This window comes from Prionailurus viverrinus, chromosome B2 (genome assembly GCF_022837055.1).
Source record: "Prionailurus viverrinus isolate Anna chromosome B2, UM_Priviv_1.0, whole genome shotgun sequence".
Lineage (NCBI taxonomy): Eukaryota > Metazoa > Chordata > Mammalia > Carnivora > Felidae > Prionailurus > Prionailurus viverrinus.
In genome coordinates, this window is record NC_062565.1 from 64,842,676 (window position 1) to 64,863,239 (window position 20,564).

General features: G+C 37.5%; 1 long non-coding RNA gene across 1 annotated transcript in view; it reads left to right on the forward strand.

Moving 5' to 3' along the window:
- Positions 1 to 20,185, forward strand: part of LOC125166788 (uncharacterized) — a 151,110-nt gene extending 130,925 nt beyond the window's left edge. The window contains exon 5 of the long non-coding RNA XR_007152540.1: positions 20,117 to 20,185. This is a non-coding gene — a long non-coding RNA (uncharacterized LOC125166788). The remainder of the gene's footprint in view (positions 1 to 20,116) is intronic.
- Positions 20,186 to 20,564: the final 379 nt, after the last annotated feature.

A 20,564-nucleotide genomic window follows, 5' to 3' on the forward strand; every position in this document is an offset into this window, starting at 1 on the left:
TGCCCCAGTTCACTGAGACCCTATTGCCTCTGCAACCTGCCTGGCACAACTCTTAGTAGTAAGCAGCAGATGCCCCTTCCTTGGGTTCTTTTTTTTGCTCAAGCTTTGCAAGGCAAAGTTTAGAAGCACAAAACTGAATAGAAGCCAAGAGTATAGGCAGAAAAGAAAGGGCAAAAAATCGGACAGATTTTCTTGCAGGCCCATATATTTTTTTCTGAGATCAATTCCAAAATCATTTGATTGATGGTTTAGGTGTTGCAGGTCAATATTTGTTTAGATTTGACATTGTGGTCATTTAATCAATGTATACATCACTTTTTAGTCTCCTCACCTTATCCTTTATAAGAAATATAAGAGAGTTAATGAGAGTTAAAATAGTTGTAATATTCATAGGCACTATCAAAAGGCACAGTGCAGATTTGACCATGAGAAGGAATGACATCATTTTGATTAAACTTTCAAAGCCTTTTGACATTTTGATGCTAAGAATTCATAAAAGGTCAAAGGATCAAAAATTAATTCTAAATAAAGGTTGATTCATGCATTTTAAGGTAGGTCAGCCTTATATAACATGTGCTGTGATGCTGCTAGTGCTGTGCAATGCGATGGCTTGAAAGGAAAGACCTTTGTGTTCTGTTGATTCAGAACCATTCATAACGTGTCAGCTCTTCCTTTTCTCCCCTAATCCCTGTGTCTTCATATTGCCCTTGGATTCTCCAAAGTGGCACTTTAAAATGAGGTTTGTGTTTGTATTTGTCAGTCTTCTTATTCCAACATATTTAAAGTAACCATGCTTCCAATTAAAAATCAGGAGGAGGTTCTATACTTTGACCAAGACATAGTGACAGGGACTGGGTATACTCTCTGGCACGAAACTACAACAACAAAAAATGTACAAAATATATTGAAACAATAGTTTTCAAGTCTTTGGACATTAGATAATAAAACATAGTAACTCCTGAGAGAGAGCAAATGAACAAGCTGAGTCATATGATTACCCATATTACACCTTGAGAATGCTTCCAGGCAGAAACCAGTGAACATTTTGGGTTGAGGGGACAATGCTGAGAGTCCAGGGAAAGTTTATTAGAATTTTCTGGACAGAATATTGAACAGAAGAGGTCCTTACAGAGAAAGAACTCTGAAGGTGCCCCTTGGGAATTAGGAGAGTCTGATCAGTGTATTCAAGTGAGCAAATGACCTGAGCCCAGAAAATAACTTCCTGAAAGGATTTCAGGTAATGGTGTCTGCACTTACACAAGGCCAGAAACAGCACCAGTGTCTACCTGCCAGACTGGAAAATTTCATAATTAGTAGGGTATTGGGTAGAGTACATAAAGGCCTTCCTTCAGTTTTAGGAATAATTAGCCTTAGACTGAGCACTGTTCCAGTCCTGCCTAAAAACCCTTAAAACTTAGATTTTAAAGGGTCAAACTGCTTGCAAGCAACTTTACTGCATCCTAGAACAAAAGCCAAGAATATCTACAAAAATATTCAGCATTGCTCCACAAGGTAAAAATCACAATGTCTTGCATCCAATAAATTACAATGCATGCAAAGAAGCATGTAATAATGATCCATGATGAGGGTTATTGTATGGATTTCTTAGATAATACACAAAATAGTGATAAATTAGACTTCATCAAAATTAAAAACTCCTGCTGTTTCAAAGACATCACTGAGAGATCAAAAGAAAAAGCCACAGATGTAAAGAAAATATTTATAAGTCCGCTAAAAGGCTTATATTCAGATTTTATAAAGAACTTTCAAAACTCAATATTAGGAAAATAACCAAGTAAACAATTGGCAAAATGCTCGAACACACATTTCAGCAAATAAGATACAAGGATTTTTTTTTGCAAGTAAGCACAAAAAATAATGCTCAATATCAATGGGACTAGGAATTCTGGGCTTAGCAGGTGAAAAACAGAACAAATAAAATTGAATATTAATACTAATGTGGCCTCATTCTTACTCAGGCATCGTTGAGGCCATTACATGAGAATCAAGCGAGAAAATAAACGTAAAAGGCTTGGTGCTAGCCCAACTGTACTAGGTAGTCATTTTGTTCCTGCTTGCTCTCTTACATATATAAGAGCAAGATATATAATTACATATATATATATATAGTCATATTCTAACCACTATTTTTTTCAAGAGAAATAAAATATGGCATGAAAGGCATTAAAATACTAGAAAGTCACATGAAAATGTGTTCTCTTCTAAATTAGATTTTTCTCACATTTTGTCATATTTTATCACACAAGCTCCATGAAGAAAAAGGCTTTTAGTAAGTTTAATACATGTATCTGATATTCCTTCAATAATTAATAATAGAAGAAGCCTTGCTAAATTTAGTATAATGTTCAAATAGATTTATTACTTTCAAGTGTGAATAAGAATATTCAATTCTTTAATTACTTTTCTCAAATAGACTGTAGAAACTACATTAATGTGGAACAGAATGGTTTTCCATCTGTATTACACAGAGCCTGAGGGTTCCCTCAAAAAGGTGGCTCAAGGGCATAGGGTCTCTGAGGGTTGATGGGGGGCCAAAGATCCTTTCCAACTTTTTCTGGATTTCAAGTAAGCTTTCATGAAAAAATGATTCAGCAAATAGAAAAAATAAGGGGAACCAAAAGGAGGAGGAATAAAATCCGCAATCATAAAAGAATGATAATGAACTGGGAAGCAAGACACTTGGTGTGATGGTTAGTTTTATGTTTCAACTTGACTGGGCCAAGGGATGACCAGATTGTTGCAGGTCCCCAGTGTGGATGGGCATCATCCAGTTGTTGAGGGCCTGAACAGAACAAAAAGGCAGAGGAAAATTGAATTCACTCTCTACCTGATTGCTTGAGCTAGGATATTAATCTGCTCTTGCTCTTGGCACTTCTGGTCCTCAGGTGTTCAAACTCAGACTGGAATCTATACCACTGGCTCTTGGGCTTTCAGGCTTTTGAACTAGATTACCAGCCTTCCCGGGTCTCCAGCTTGCAGAGGGCAGATTGTGGGAGTTTTCAGGATCCATAATCACTTGAATCAATACTCTATAATATATGTATACATGTATATATCTCCTATTGGTTCTGTTTCTCTGGAGAACCCTGACCAATACATTTAAGATTTTATCTAGTTATGTGGTTTTGTGCAAATTATTTACTTTTTGAATTTGGACTACTAGCAAAGACTATGAATAATGTAGTTTATTTAGCAACCACTAAATAACTCTAGAATAGGTCAACAGATGCTGCTGCTTTCACTTAAAAAAAAAGTTGGTTATCTGAATTTCAATACCCTAGTTATGTTCAAATGACTACTATTAAAACATTTTCTCTTAGACCAAATGTTTGTTTTAAAAATTATGTTGATGTCATTATGTTCCTATCAATAAAATTGCCATTTATCAAAGCATTATTTCATTTAATTGAATCCTTCCAACAAATGTTAAGAGTTAGCATTCTCTCCGTTTTACTAATGAAGGACCATGGAGCACAGAGATGTCCAATGATTTGCCAAAATGGCCTGTTCTTGGGGCCTTGTAGGCCACGTCCTGGCTTTCTACCTCACAGACAGCCTTATTTTAGGATAGCTTTGAGCCAGTGATGAGGTTTATTTGTGGAATCAATACCTGAGTATCAGGGATACTTTGGGGTTCTATTATTTAATGAATCATTGTCTACTTGAGTCAGAGTCTGGGTGAGACCAATGACATGGTAATCGTGTGATCAAGATTTTTTGAGCAGACTGAATTGCAAGTACTTTCCCCCTTTTGTTCATTAAAGTCGTTTTTCATTAAATACAGCTTACCTAGCTAGGTGAGTGGCAGAGCTAGGATTCAATCCTAGTAGGTTCACTCTAACAGCCATGCTGTTCTGCCTCCCAGATACTTTTCATTCAGTGACTTTCAACACACTCTGCAATTAACACTTCAATTTCAAAATAGTAATCCAGTTATAAAAATCTAACCTAAAAGAATCTTTAAGACAATGAGCTTCCTTCTCTTTTCCTTTCAGCACTCAACTCATTTAAATGCTGCATCTTTAATCCAAACATAGATTCTGTGTCTGAACAGTTTCAAAAATACTCAGTGTCTGTATTAATCCACTCCATAAACTAGTGGTGTCTGGATTAATGAGGTATATTTATATGTACACATAGAGCTATTGTAGAAAACTGTGCATCAGTAAAATACATTTATACAGTTTATTAGGCATTCCCATTCTTGTGTTATTTAATGGTTGCTACATAAACTACATTAAATGATGTCTTTTTTAAATTTATTTTAACGTTTATTTATTTTTGAGACAGGGAGAGACAGCATGACGGGGGAGGGTCAGAGAGAGAGGGAGACACAGAATCTGAAACAGGCTCCAGGCTCTGAGCTGTCAGCACAGAGCCTGACGCGGGTCTCAAACTCACGGACTGCGAGATCATGACCTGAGCTGAAGTCGGATGCTTAACCGACTGAGCCACCCAGGCGCCCCAAATGATGTCTTTAATTATTGACAGTTTGAAACAATGAGAAAATGTACACCTGTATTTGAATCATAGTTCAAAGTTACAACACTCAATTATACCAGTTTAATGATTGTTACTTTAATTTTGCTTCTGAGGTGGAAAGTTATTTTTCCTGGTTGTTAAACCAATATTACAGCTGGATCTAACCTATCACAGATCCCTTGAGCCTAAATATTTAATATTTTAGTCCGGTTAAAATGCAGAGAGGCTGAGCTACAGACTGCCAGCCTAAGGCTGCAGTTTGGAATTTCTTTCTTTCTTTTTTTCTCTACACATTAAATATGACAGCAAGGCCCTGTTCACATTGCTTATTATTGGCTCTGAGATCTTTGTTTTCACGGAATGAAAAGCTCTTCACACCACTAGGCATATGGCAAACAAGCTTGCTATATTGCTATAATGAAACATTTTATAATTGGGGTTGTATTTATAACATTCAAAACTGACCTAGGAAGAACTAGAGTACAGGATTTTACCCTCAAAATTCAGAATTGTGTTAGTTACTAGTGTCACTAGAGTTCCTGTTCCTATTCATGTCCAAAACAATTGTAAATTTATACTGTTATGGCAGCTCTCGTTCGAAGAGCCCAAGGCATTTTGCACAGAGTAATTCTCCCCATGCCTCTGGGAAAAGGGGAATAAACTTACCAGAGATTCCTTTTACCCTAATCCTACCCCACAGCCTCAATGGTCTAAATACAGTTGGCCTTTGAACACAAGGGGTTTGGGGACACTGACCCCTTGCACAGTCAAAAATCTGAGTATAACCTGACTTTACTAATTGTCTACTGTTGGCCGGAGGCCTTACCAATAATAGAAACAGTTGATAACACATATTTTGTATGTTATATGTATTACATACTGTATTTTTACAATACAGTAAGCTAGGGGAAAGAAAATGTTGTTACGAAAATCATGAGGAGAGAAAATATATTGACCATACTGTACTATAAAAAAAAATCTGTGTATGAGTGGACCCACACAGTTCAAATCTGTGTTGTTGAAGGGTCAACTACTATCTTGGAAGGATTATATTTTCCAGCCCCGATAGGCCAATGGTTATACCTTATATCAAATTAACATTATAATATTACATGAAATTGGGAAATTGAAATTAATATATAGATTACTTCTTAATATTATTAAATACTATTGGGGAGGTAATTTTGCTTGATAGTTAAAAAGTCTGGTTTTTATTTTACTTTATTTTATTTTTTCGCAGATGGCCTGAAATGAAATTCAGATACTAGGATGAGACAAGTTTGATGGATTAATTACAATGAATATAGATAATCTCTCTCTTTGTCTTCCTCCCTCCCTTCTCCCTTCCTTTATAAGGAATGCTCTAGGGGGCACTACATCTTACATCACAGTAGAGTTGATATAGCAGTCCAGTGATAATCAGGCTACCCAGTTCCTACTTGTAGTTCTGCATCCCAATCCACTGCATGACTTTGGCTTCATCTCTAAAATAAGGGAACAAACTGAACATAAATTTTCTCTACTCCTACTGAACCTGCACTACTGGTTCAGCTATCCCCTTACACAGATGCTGTAAATATTGCTCACTTGCATTCCCACAGATTCCTCTTGGTACAAGATGGCATTTGGATATTGCAATGAGATCAGAGTTACAGAGCATTTCCTCCTATGCTTTGTACCTCTTCTTTGTTTATGCTTTGGTTTCCTCAGTCTGCAATGACAATTAGGACAATAACGCTACTACCTACTTACTGCAAGACATTGCACGGTGGATCTTAAATAGCCAGATCAATCAGGATGAAAGCCTGTTCATCCTCAACAACTGCCTTTGGTGAGCATTCGAGAAAGTAGGTCATTAAGTATACATAGAATCATGTGACTAATCACAAGTGGCGACTGTAACAAATACATATATAATGTGGTAATATGCAGCATGCTAAGTTTATACTGTAGGGTCCTGGTGCAGTGGAAAGAAGACTGGTCTGGGAATCAGAAAATCAAGAGAGAGTTTCTATTTAGCCACTGATTCTTGTGTTGAATTTGGTCAATTCACTTCCCCCTATGGGCCTCAGAAGAACAGAAGAAAAGCTATGTCAAGAACTGGCAACAGTTTGAGCAGTAATAGTCATGGCTGCATATCTCATTCATCCAACCCAGTGATTGTTGGACCTGTCTGCACATTAAAATCAGCTGCAAAATTGGTGACTATAGTTAATAGTACAATAGTGCATATTTGAAAGTTGCCAAGAGAGTAGATCTTAGAAGTTCTCATCACAAGGAAAAGATTCTTCAACTATGTATAGTGACAGATATTAACTAGCTTTATTGTAGTGATCATTTTGCAATAAAAAAAATCAGCTGCAAATGTTCTGAGACATACCAATACTGGACCCCTTCCTTAGAGATTACAATTCAACTGGACTGGGCTTGGGTCCAATCATTGATGGGCTTGAAAAGCTTTCCAGGTGATTCTAACATGCAGCCAGGTTTGAGAATCACTGCTTGAAGAAGTCAGAGGAATCCCTCTCCCACTGGATTGTCACTCAAAATTGCAGCCTTGCTGTTCTCGTTTTGGCAGCACATGTACAGAGTTGCAGCCTCACTATGGTCAGTTCTGGTAGCTTGGTACCTTTGTCTTTTTTTTTCTGCTAAACAGTTTGAATATTAACCCTGAACACAATTGCTCTTTTTATTTGGGAAGACAACATGTTTCCTTTTAACATAAAAATAATAATGGTAAAAAAAGACTACATGCCTAATTTGGGTTGAAGAGGTAAAGACCGAAAGAAAGAGAAAATTACTCTGTAGGATAAAGTATTAGGATGCTGAGTTTTCTGAGGGGGTCCAAATGACTGGTTGGAGGCCTAGACAGGGACATGAAGAGTTGCATGAAAGATCTTTGGAGGAGACATTGGGTCTAGCAGATGGCAGCAGGCAAGAGCCTATAGAATGGAAGACCAATGAAGGACAAGGGACAGGATCTTCACTGCAAGGAAAATATATGTCAAGGGATTGAAACCAGTGTGGGAAGGACTGAGGAGTAGGTGGTGGTGGAAGTTGTGGTGGTGGTTAAGAATTGGATTAAAAGTAGGAGTTCAGCAGGGTGCCTGGTTAGCTCAGTATTTAAATGTCTGACTTCGGCTCAGGTCATGTTCTCATGGTTTGTGAGTTTGAGCCCCACATTGGGCTCTGTGCTGACATTTTGGAGCATGGAGCCTGCTTCAGATTCTGTGTCTACCCCTTTATCTGCCCCTCCCCCACATGCACTCTGTCTTTCTTTCTCTCTCTTTCTCTCTCTCGCAAAAATAAATAGAATATAAATAAATCATTACCAGTAGGTAGTTTCTCTCATAAATATAAGAAGGATCCTAGGACCTCTATGGTTGTCTGGGATACACTTAAATTATTTTGTTTGGGAATGAATGGCAAAGGGAAAACATTATTTTTGTAATTTAAGGGGGCTAGACTATGATTTTTTCCAGTTGTAGAAAATTTTGTAATTTAAATTAAATTTGCTTTAATATACATTAGTTTTGTAATTTGAGGCTGCAGTATACTGTCTTCCAGTGGTAGAAAATTTTGTAATATAGTTAAATGCATTTGCATCCTAAATTTGAAAAAAAAAACTTATATTTCTGAACCTATCAATATACTTCCAAAATATTAAATATATATATGAATATATATAAAATCAATACTGTAAATTAAAAAATAGTTCTTATGAATGAATTATTATTAATGTGTTAGAAGGCAGTACCAATATTTCAGAAACATGCTTTATAATGAATGAAATACATTATATATATCACACAATAAATACATCACAGAGTAAACATGCAAAATAGAAACACACAGTCATACTGAGGATAGAATGCTGAACAGAAATTCCAGTAGCTATAGTTTGTAGTTTTGTTTTCCCTTTTGCCATTAACCTGGGATAAATGATTTAATATTGTGTCTCACTCTCCCATTTGTGGAGAAAAATCAATATCAGCCCTGTTTAAATTGCCACACGAGAGTTGTCATACAACTTGGGCACAGGTAAACCATATGCTTAGTAAACCTGAATACAAATTGAACCTTGAAGCAGTTAAATCTGAGGATAATTATTTGCCTTATCCAAGAGGTATTTTATTCATTTGCATAAGTCCAGACTATGGATGTCAGTGGAGAAAAATATTGTAGACAGGTATAGGGAATGAGAAGCATACATAAATATACTGCAAGACAAAGCAGAAGATGCGTGCTTCAACACAGGTACCAAGTTCTAGAGGAATTGAAAGGGAGAAGCCTCAAGGGACAATTTTACTATTTCAATGGCAATATAACCTGAGTTAGCATTGTAACTTAATGGCAATCGGAGTTGGCAAATAAAAAGAATGAGTCACCAAATACCCAAACCTGCAGAAAATTAGGTAATATTGCATTTCTTGAAGGATACCTCTTGAGATTATGTGAGTTGTATGTTGGGTGAACATATTATTTACCTTCTGAACAGGGACAGTTTTAAGAATGAAATGAGGTCTATTAATTATTCTATATAGGAGGTGTAAACTTACCTTGAGCAATCTAGGATATAGTGTTAAGTCTGAAACTGGACAGAGTTTGAGATATTACCCTACTTGCAAGTTAGCAAGTTATACTGCCATATATGGATCAGAGAAAAAAATACCTCTTATTTCCTCACAGAGCATCTTGTATCTGGTCCCCGTGTCATAGTTTCCCCATGTGACAGCTCTGAAAGAGCTAGGTGGACCTGCATAGGTACTCCATGAGAGGAACACCACATTGTGAAACTCACAGCTTTTATAGGCTATAGGGCAGCTGACATGTCTTCCCATCCTCTCCTCTGGGAAGAGAAAGGGACAGAGTACAGGGTTGGGGCAGGGGGGTGGTGCATAGATCTTTGCTCTGGAATGTAAACAAATACTCTCGGAGCATGGGAAGGTCTCTACCTTACTACCTTCACCACCCTGGAATGTAAACAAATTTGTCTAGCTCTCTGGAGGGCTCTATATTTAGGGTTGCTATTCAGTCATCCTTTAACCCAGGTGCCAGTGCTCTTTACTCAGAAACATTACAATATTTATGGAACATTTTTCTACTAACAATTAATTTTCTAGTTGGATATCACTTGTATGCATGACTATCTTTTCAAAATCAGGCAGTTAAGGTTAAATTCTGGGTTTTCAGTGTGACCTAATGCTTTCCTACATTTCTAAGATAGCTTGTTCAGGCCCATATATGTGTGTGTTCATATTTGAATTACATATCCAGAGTTTATCTAGTTGAATTCCCCCAAAGAATTCTGGGATGAGGAATCTAGACATTAGCTCTATTTGGGGTTGCAAACTACAGAAATCTAACTTAAGCTAGCTTAGGGAAAAAAAAGAGAATTTGCTATAAGGCCATTGGATGTCTCTGAAAACTCAAGGGAAGGAGCAGCTGAACTCAGAGATTCTGACTCTCTGCATGTTTTCCTGGTTCTTTCTGTGCCTCTCATGGCAGATCAGCTTTCTGTGCATCTCTGTTTGTATGGTTTCATATGTAAAATATAGGGTATTTTTGTTTTAAAACCCTAACAGAGATCTTAATTAATAATTTACATTTCTTTTTGTCTCGGCCTTTGGTTGCAAGAAACAGAGATGCCATTGAGTTAGTTACAGACACTTGTGTAAGAGACATCATTGAGTTACTTTGAGACACTTCTGTAATAGCAAAAGAGACCTGTGGGCCCTAAGGGAAGAGTCATGGGTTCCCAAATAAGTAGGATTCAACACTGAGTTACAATCTAGAACTAAGATAACTTGTTGTCCATATAAAGTAAAATTTTGTTGAACTTTGCCTTTACCATGATTTAGAATTTAGATTTAGATTTCTTGCTCTGCTCTTGAAACTTCTGCTATGTTACCCAGCAATAGTTTTATCACTATTAGCAGTCTTCATGAAAAACATGCCCTTCCCTGAGTGCCCCTGGCCTCCCTCGCTATACTTTTCAGTCTCCTTTCAGTGGCATCTCTAGAATTTCTGTTCAGATGGGGCTTAGGGATAACAATTAGGTTTGAAGAGGGTCCTTAAAGTTGAGTTTTCGTTATTAAGAAAATTGTCTGTTTTAAGAAATTGAGGTGAAAGTGATAAAGATTATGAGGTAGAGGTGAAGCTCTTTCTAACATCAATGGTCACAACTAGAAATGCTCAAATTTCCAAAGGAGAAAACAGAAAGTGGCTGTCATCTTTGTTTGGGCAGAGCTTTTGCACTGCCGTAAAGTCATGTGCTCTCCCTGGCCCAGTCAGGGGTGTCAAGGAAAGCATGGCTATGTGTCATTGTCCATAGAAGGAGCTATCTGGACCATATCCTCTAAGGCTCATGTATCATCGCCACCATTGTTCCTCTGAGTACAGCCAAGGGAAGCTAACTTGCAAGAATACCAAGTTATTGACTCGAGCCCATTGGTTTGGAGGGTTGGCAACCTTATGAAAGTTATTTCCTCTTTTTAAGCTTTAGTTTTCTTGCCTTTAAAATGGGAGTATTGTCCCTGAAAACTGTAGTGACAAAATCGTGACAATCAAATAAGATAGTGTATACAACAGAATTTTGTGACTGGTAAAGCTGTGTAAAAGTAAGAAGCTAATGTCTGTAATGCTGTAAAACCTTTAAAAGACTTGGGTAATGTTAATAATTAAATAGCCAACAACTCCTCAATGCTTCTGCTCTAAAAACTTTATGCATATTATTTTTAATGCATCATCATAATTACTCTATGGGGCATGTATGATTATTGTTCCTATTTTCAGATGACAAATCTAATACATGCAGAGGTTAAGAACCTGCTCAAGGTCATACAGACAATAAGTAAGGTTAGAATATAAACTCAAATGATCTAACTCCAAAACCAGTACTCTGTTCTACCTAAGTCTGCAATATTGTAGTAAAACTCCATGATAGTAGACATTCATCTGTTGGGTACAGAAATAAGCTTTCTGTACTGTCCCAAAGGGCCAGTGATAACCTTAAGAACCTAATGAGTCCTTATATGAGAAAAGCCTCTACTTTATACACATCTGATATGGCCAAAGTTTTGCCACTTGTTGGTTAAAAAGATTGCCTTTACTTGTTTTACTTCGGTTTCCACACTTTGGTTAGAAGAACCTCTTTGTTCTCTTAGAAGTACCCATAAATGTTAGTGAACAATTTGGCCAACAAATTAAATCCCTTGATCTTTTGTAAAGAAAATAGGTCTATAATTGTCATCTCTCTTTGTTAAGAAATTCAGTTCCTTTCAAATATATGCCAAAGCAAACATTGATTTTTCTGAATTCCACAATTTCCTAATTTCCTAGTTAATACTTTGATGTATACATATTGACTTTTCTGAAAATAGCAGAAAAATTCTATTGCTCAACACTGTTCCTATTATGTAGCTTTTTATACTGAAAGGTTTGTTGGGTGGTTGGTTCTTAATAAGACAGAGGAACCTAATCCCATAATCACACAACCACCTCATCAGCCCCACAGTCCCCCATCAGAGAGAAGTAAACTTCTGTTTTCATTTAGGGGGCTGTTATTTTTTCACTATCCTAACTAATGCAATTGGTATCAACACCATTCTTAATTTAATGTTGGGTAAACTGAGGTATGCAGAGGTTAAATGATGGAGTAGTATAACCAAGGTTTGAACCACAGAGTCTGGCATCAGTTTTCCCTCTTAACCATAGCACTTTACTGCCTCTGATGAGGTGTCAGGTATATTTGTACTTAATTTTAACACATGTGATTTCCTGCCATCTGTGATTTAGAATATTAAGGAGTTTTTCTTTCTTTTCCGTATTTTGGAACAGATAAGGGGTAAGGGATATGGCTGAAATGAATCTGGATGTGGCTAGATTTATGCAGGGAAGGATGCTAAGGCTGGTCATGGAAAGCAGAAGAAAGGGCAGAAGATTGTGATAGGGAGGTAATTAAATGGGGAAGGGAATGTGGTTAAAGAGGTTTGATTCCTACATAGCTGACATGGTGAACAAGTAGCAAGTGTGATGAAGAGGAAGGAGATAAAAATGAACGCTTTCATGTCTCTGGCTCCTCTGGTTCCATGTCAGGTGAGTCAAGGTTGCCTAGCATTTTGCAATTGGTCCTATCAGCTGCAAGTTCCATAGAACAATAAAGATTGTCTCCTCTAATGTCTAAAATACCATATGATGCTCTCAAAACTTGAGTTTCAAAGTGACTTTCTCCATAGCAGTCTTTGGTTTTAATGCCTTTCTGGCTTTCTGGAAACCACCAGGAGCAGCATCTCATAGAACAGCATTTAAAGCTACAATTTTACTCTCCTGTATATCCCGGACTGTCCTTCTGTCAGTTTTTTGACAGCAAGGGTAACATAACTCCTGGGATCAGAAAAATATGATGCCTAAAATTAAAAGATTCTGGAACCATCTCAAAGTGACCCCTTGCTTTCCATATAGGTTGGCCTAAATCCATCACAACAGAAATGTTGCCTCTCACCACAATATTTTTGAGCATGTTTCTTCACTTCCATGGATGTTATTCTCCTTAAGTGTGAAGGAAAGGCTTGGACTAAGAGCAGAATTAATTCACAGGAATAGCCCTCCATGGTTTGCCCTTCTCAATAGCTTTGAATTCTCAAAACACTGAAAAAGAAGTCATAGACCATGCATTTTCTTGAATGCTTCCTTAACTCTTCACTGTCCCAATTACTTAGATAATTGGGATTTTATGCATTCATGTCTTTGTCTAAGAAACCATAAGAGAGGAAATGAATGTTGCATTAGGAAAGGTGACTATTTACTTACACTATGATTAAGGCAAAAAGATAATTCCACCTTTAGGAAAGTAGAATTGTACTAGGGAGAACAATGCATTTGGGTTCCAGATATCTGCCATCCAGGCAGTCCTTCTCATTGAAAGAATAATTTCCTAACTTCTAACTTTATGACCATTATTCCCAGAGAGGAGTGGTATTGACCCTCACTAACAAAGAATTCAATACAATTCAGCATATGCTTGATGCAAATCATCATCAAATTGATAGTGCTTTTTGCATGGCAAACTGCTTCCACAGTGCAAGGCCCTCTGCCCAGTGTAGGTGAGAGCATGAATAAAATATGATCCCTGCTTAGAAGGGGTCCATAATCCAGGGTAGAAAATAGACACATGCATAAATAATTCTAAGTCAAGATGGACCCTGATATGTGCTTTATTAGAGATACAAAGGAAATGCTAGGAGACCAGTGCAGAGAGATTACTTCCAATGGGGTTGTAAGTTTGTTTGTTTGTTTGTTTGTTTGTTTGTTTTTACAAAAGTGAGAATTAGGCCTATTGCTAATAGTAAATGTAATCTGTCACTTACTTTACATAGATTATTCTTTTATGTATATTTTTTAATCCTCATAATAACCCAAGGAGGAAGTAGAACATGAAGAAAAAAACTGGAACATGCAGGAAGTTTATTGGGTTATGGGTACAAGTAGCAGGAGTTGGTGCTAGAGTAAACCACAGAGTTGTCCATGTGAGAAGCATCTAGATTTTAAATCACTGCCAGTAATTGAAGAGTGTGCCCTATGGCTTTTGATTTGGGGCTCACAAAACAGATTTTATTTATGCCTCACAGTCTATATTTTTGATGATACCTAAAATGCCTTTCAGATTTGGAAAAGATCCTTCTCAAGATTTTCATATAAAATGGTAGCCAACAAATGGAAAAATGGAAATTTCATTTTATTGTGTTGAACCACGCAAAATTGTCATCTTAGTAGGAATATTGACAGTTTTATGTAGTTCAACCTAAATGTACATAGATAACATTTGGCAGCCATTATTTGACTTCAGGACAGAGAGTGACATGATCATATTTGGGTTTTGAATGGATAAGTATGGGAATTTTAGAGGATACACTAGAGTACAAGGGCCTGAGGGCAAGAAAGATCTAATACAGTGGTATTGGTGAGAGATGATAACCCTGAATGAGTCTCCCCCAACTAGGTGTGTTCTTCTCCAGGGCAGATACCACATTTCTGGCAAATGTCTAATGGAGAATGGAGTAGGTGCCCAAAGGAGAATTATTAAGTAAATAAGCGAGAGGGTGGGATAGAGACGAAAGGAAGAACATGAAAGATATGCTACATGTAGGATCAACAGACTTTTGTACTTGAATATAGAGATAGGAATAGGGTGAAACAAAACAAGAATGCTTTTAAGGCTCCAAGGTTAAGAAGGAAATGTATAAGAATAAAGGAAGAATCATCAAATAATGTCAATGTTTCACCTTCTGCTAGTGATTTCTCCAGGCTTCTTTCATTGGCTGACATCTCTGACAGGGAAAATTTAGAATCTTGAAATATTTTGTTAAACAGACACTTTAAAGATTGGAAGGATGGAATGCTTAATGCTGCATTTCTAGATGTATTTTCCAAGTGCACAGAGTTCCACAGTGTCCCCACTTTCCTCTTGCTTCTGGCCCAACTGATCTTGGAAGCTGCTTGTCTTTTCCTATTGGGTACTGTATGGCATGGGTAGTCAGGTCTAATAACGTTGTCATTTAAAATCTAGCACTGGAAAGAACTGGAAAAGTGTATCCTCAAGTTTGTTCCTATTCCAAAAGGCACTAATGAGTGTAAAATATTTTTTAATATTTTATGCGCAAATAAATTTAGGAAATGTTGAGTTAAAATTTAAAGAAGTTTTTTCTTCCTTAAACACTGCTTCTCTCAGATTTTTGCAAAGTGCACTGTGAATCTCCAAAAATGGGATAAGAATCTGAAATGTTCCCTAAATTTCTCTTACCACTAAACCTTTTTCTGAATGAGCCTTTCACGTGTCTAGTGTTTAATGGCATAGTGTTATGGAAGTGTTGATCTTAGATTGTTTATTTGATATATTTCTTAATCTTTTAGTTTGGGGCCATTCCCTTATTGTTGACTAAATTTTTAATGATAACTTTGGGTAATTACAGCAGAAATCCACCAAAGACTTGTAATTAGGTATCAGTATAATTATAATAATTTTTAAAACCCCTAAAACTCTAGGGAAAAAAACATTCCACATTATCAACAATAGTCATTTTAATATAGTGGGAATATGTTATTTTTTCCCTTTATTTCTTTCCCAAATATTATTTATGTCTTTAATAGAGATAGAAGAAAACATTGAAAGGAAGAAATTTAAAAAAATTAAGAGTGATACAGGAGAGTAAAAGCAAGACAGTAAGACTCAAATTTTTGAAGAAGTTTTTTTTACACAGGTTTCTCCCATTTCATTTTTTATGACTGAATGTATTGCAGTTCTTACCTTGATCCTCGAGATTGCATATTGTTATTAGTAGACACTGTCAGGTGGTAGAAAGAGCCTGGGATTTGGAGACTTAGAGGATTTAGCTTTAATCCTAGCTCTCCTGCTTAAAACAAACAAACAAACAAAACTTTGGTAAGATATACTTATGTGCATGCCAGTGTTCTGGTTTTTCACTATAGCTCTGTGATCTTAATAAGCTACTTAACCTGAGCTTCAGGTAGCTCTTCTGTTAACTCTCAAAGGATTTTATAATACCACCCTGCTAACATAAAATCTAATGTTTATGTGAAGTATCCTTCTAAAATATATTTTCTTATTTTTAAAAAGTATTTTCTCATTACTGGGGTGCCTGGGTGGCTTAGTCGGTTAAGTGTCCAACTCTCGGTTTTGGCTCAGGTCATGATCTTTCTGTTTCAAGAGTTCAAGCCCTGTGTCAGCTGCCAGTACAAAGCCTGCTTAGGATTCTCTCTCTCCCTCTCTCTCTCTGCACATCCCCAACTTGCACTGTGTCTGTCTTTCTCAAAATAACTAAACTTAAAAAAATTAATAATATATTTCATTACAAAAATGCATTTTATTTTGGATGACTTACAAAACAGAATTAACAATAAAATCATAAACATCACCCATGACTTTACCACCTAGCAATATCTACATTGCACGTCCTTTGTTCATTTTGCTTCATATTTGCTTGTCTATGTCTCTAATACACTGTAAGAAAGGTAAAAGCAGGGAATTCACCTCCTCTGTGTTCCAAGTACCTGGCAAGGTGAGGAGGTACTTAATAAAATTTTTTAATCTATACAATAAAAGTATGGTTTCCTTATTGGCTTTCTCAAACTTATCTTATTTGTGACTTAGGCTGCATCTATTCCCCATCTTAAAAACAGGCTTTATCAAACTTTATACCCTTCACTTCTTTTCAGAGTCTGGCTGCCGTTTGCCACCTGGTCCCCCAACCACCTAGTGAGGCTTCCATGGCTCCAGTGTATACTTGTGGAGTGATAGAATTTTAGATATGGATAGACCCAGGGAATCTTCTGTTCTCCTCCAGTTTCAAAGAGAGAAATCTGAAGCATCAAGAAGGAGGTAGGTCAGAGTTATAGTGATGGTTCTTAGTGGAGAACTGACTCGCTTTAAAACTCCTGTAGCCCCCTACACCAGAATATAACATTTAGAACTTGATTATACAGTCAATTTTGAGATATTCCTATCCACATGTAGACAATTCAGCTTGAGCAGCACTTTAATTTAAATCCCTGCTTCAACTTATGAGGCATGTCTTTGCTCATACAAAAACAGATTGAGATTTTATAGGCTTCCCTCTCCCTCACCACCCAGGAGAACCCCCAAGGGTCATCTTCACAGCTGTGACATTGGCATCTACTGAGTTTAGTTTTCCTCTCTGAATACCCTGGCCTGTTTTCTTTGCATTCATTTCAGTCTTAACATTAAAAAAATCTGGGGGCGCCTGGGTGACTCAATTGATTAATCAACCAACTTCGGCTCAAGTCATGATCTCGCAGTTTGTGAGTTCAAGCCCCGCGTGGGGCTCTGTGCCTGCTTCGGATTCCGTGTCTCCCCCTCTCTACCCCTCCCCTGCTCACGCTCTGTGTCTCTCTGTTTCTCAATAATAAATACACGTTAAAATTTTTTTTAATCTGAAATGCTGTATTATATAAAAAAGAGTATCATCTATGTATGTTTTTGTGAGCATAATCTTAACAGTAGCCAGGAAAACTGAAGGAGCCCAGTCAGCATCCATGCTATAAAGCAAGTCATGAAGGGAACTGCCTTATTACCTAGTGTTGTAATAACTTATTAGTGCCTGAAACTACTGTGTTCATTTTAATGGAATTGGTATAGGTTTGTCATAAATCAATGCTATTTTGGTGCTCACCTCCAACAAAAAACTTTCCTCTTAAAATTGATAGCAAGTCTTCACATTCAAGACGTTTAGTATGGAAAGGAAGGAGATTCTGTCATCTCTTCATGCCCAATTTTCTGTCATTTGTCTATTGTGAAGCCAGCAGTCGGTTTAGTGACCTTCATCACAGGATTCCCAAGCAGCTAGGATGGCTGGTCACATGAAAATACACAATGCGGACCATCTGGATTCTAAACAAACCAGGCAGGAATTCTGGGAGAGTGTTAGAAACATTTATGCGTTGCAGACTGTTTCAATCATGTAACACCCCGTTTCTAATGTGTTCTTGCCTCCTTTTGTAAAACAATCATGCTTATACGAATTTTTGTGCAATTTGTGGGTTGTGTTTTTATTTTTCAATATGGTACATTTTCACGTAACATGTAGATCTTTACTGTTTTCAGGTATCAGGAAACAATCAAGTAAGTGGTATATGTTGTGAACCACACATCTTCAAACACAGCCAGGGTGCCCCTTCTTTCCCCCTGCCTCAACCGAGTTCACCAAGGAAGCTGCACCCTCCTTGCTGGTGCAACCCAGTGGTGGAGCCCAGGTCCCCAGAGCACTTCTCAGCCTGGGGTTTGCTGCAGAGGTGGCTCTGAAGGCAAGAGAAGAAAGGGGGCAAGGCTCTTGGTATACTGTACTGGCAGGAAAGATTCTAGGCTGTACTGCAGGCTTCTTCTCCCTGAAGCACACAGGGCCAGGCAGAGTCAAGTGCCATGGGGGCCCACCAGCCTGTTTCTCACTTGCAACCACAGCTCAGTTCTGCAGAATTCTAAACTCACTTCCAAGACCTGCCACAGGCCTCTCCATTTAGTGTTATGATTTACTAATTTTTTGTTTCAAACCCACAGTAATCATTTCCCCACTGTTGCCACTCGTTAATAACTATCCTATTTTTGTGGAATGTTGCACCAGATTTTGGGGTCAAACTTCCCCAGCCAACCTACCTACCACTCATCCTCTTATTCATGGCATCCTATAATCCAGGGAGCTTAAAATTCCTCAAAAACACCACTGGCTCTTTGAGCGGGCATTTGGGGCACTCCTTTTCTAGTATTGGTAATTTTGATTTCATGTCAAAATGTAACAATTATTATGCAGTGTAAAACATTGCATATAATTTAACCTTCTCCCCCCCACCTCCCACTAATATACAGCATGAATCACACTAAGAGCACAGCTAGGGAGTTACAACCTTGTTAATTAACATATTTTCATCACTTCTGTAAGTCATGATCATGTGAAACCTGCTGAGAGTTAGAAATAAAGTACACAGCACATACCTTTTCTAAATGGAGATGAAATAAATAATATTAAATCAATCAATCAATAAATCAACCGATAAATAAATATTCTCCTCCCTCCATCCCAGTTTCTCTAGGGATTAGTTGATAATACTTTAAAAGAGTGTAACTATTACAGATGGGGGCATACCCATGGAAAAAGTTGCTAATTTGGTTTAATTCAGTGCTCTATCAATTCAGCTAATTAACAAAATAATAATAATGATACACAGTGCAAATACATAATGACTTCTGCCTTTTGCTGCCAGGGAGCAAGTTCTAAGTGAGGTGTGACCAAAGATGAAAGGACACAAGTAGAAGATTGAGGTCCAGGGTGCTATATTGGAAGGAAAGGCCCGGAGTTTCCAGCTCCCTGCTATCTCCCTGAAAGGGAAGTTAGCTGAAGATGTCTCACTACCTGCTCCATCTTTGGGGTGGGATTCCAAAGAACTTTCTACCAGGATTAACTCCATCTAGCAGTTTCTTCACAGCTCAGTGCCTCACTCTCACTTCTCCAGCTGGACACACTTCTCCAACCCTTCCTCGTCCTCAGCCAGGAGGGGTGCTGAAGCAGGAATGTCTTCCCAAGCTTCCTGTAGACAAAAGGTGTCAATATTCCAGCTTCTCCTGTCTTGTCTCTAAACAAGTGTCTGGCCCTTTAAATTTTTTGAAGTCCTCTCCACCCCAGCTTTACCATGGAAATATAGGAAATGGGGAAGCTATGCTATTTTTGCATAAAACTTACCTGGAATATGATAAAATGCTTTGGACTTAGGGTTAACTTCTAGTGGGTATATGAATATGATTTCTAAATAAGTGCTATTTAAATTTAGTTATATGAACATTCAGAAGCAGCATAATGATACAATAGTTCAGAGCATGGAGTCTGAAGATAAGCTGTTGGGTCCAAGCCTAAGTGTAGACATTTTTTCATCATGTGTCTGAGAAAATTGGTTTGCCTCAATTTCTTCAAATGCAAAATGGCATCAGTAATAGTAACAGTAATTATACCCAGCTCATGGAGGATCAACTGAGTTAATATAGGTATTTAGGAGCATACCTGACATGTAATTGGGATTCCATAAATGTTAGCCTTTTTAGGATCCTGGAACCTGTGTGTGATGAGGACAGAGGACTGGGTAAATGGAAGGAACTTGGAATCCTGCATCCCTAGGCTGGCCCTGTCACTTATTAGCTGTGTAGGTATGGGTAAGTTACAAAACCATTTCAAGTCCAATTTTGTACATTTGTAAAATGGAAATAATAGAAGTATGTGTTTCATAGGATTGTGTAAGAAATAATGAAATACTGTATATATAAAGCCCTAATACATAATGAGCTATCAATAATTGTTATTTATTTTGTTTCTCTGGCTCTATTTCTTATAAGCTGCGTTACTTTGGGCATAGTTCATTCATGGAGTGGGGAAGGGGAGATTACATAATACCTGTTTTTAGAATTATTGTGTAGATTGTATGACAAGCACTTAGAACAAGGCTGGGCAGATAGTAATTGCTCAAAAATGTTAGCTTACTGGGGG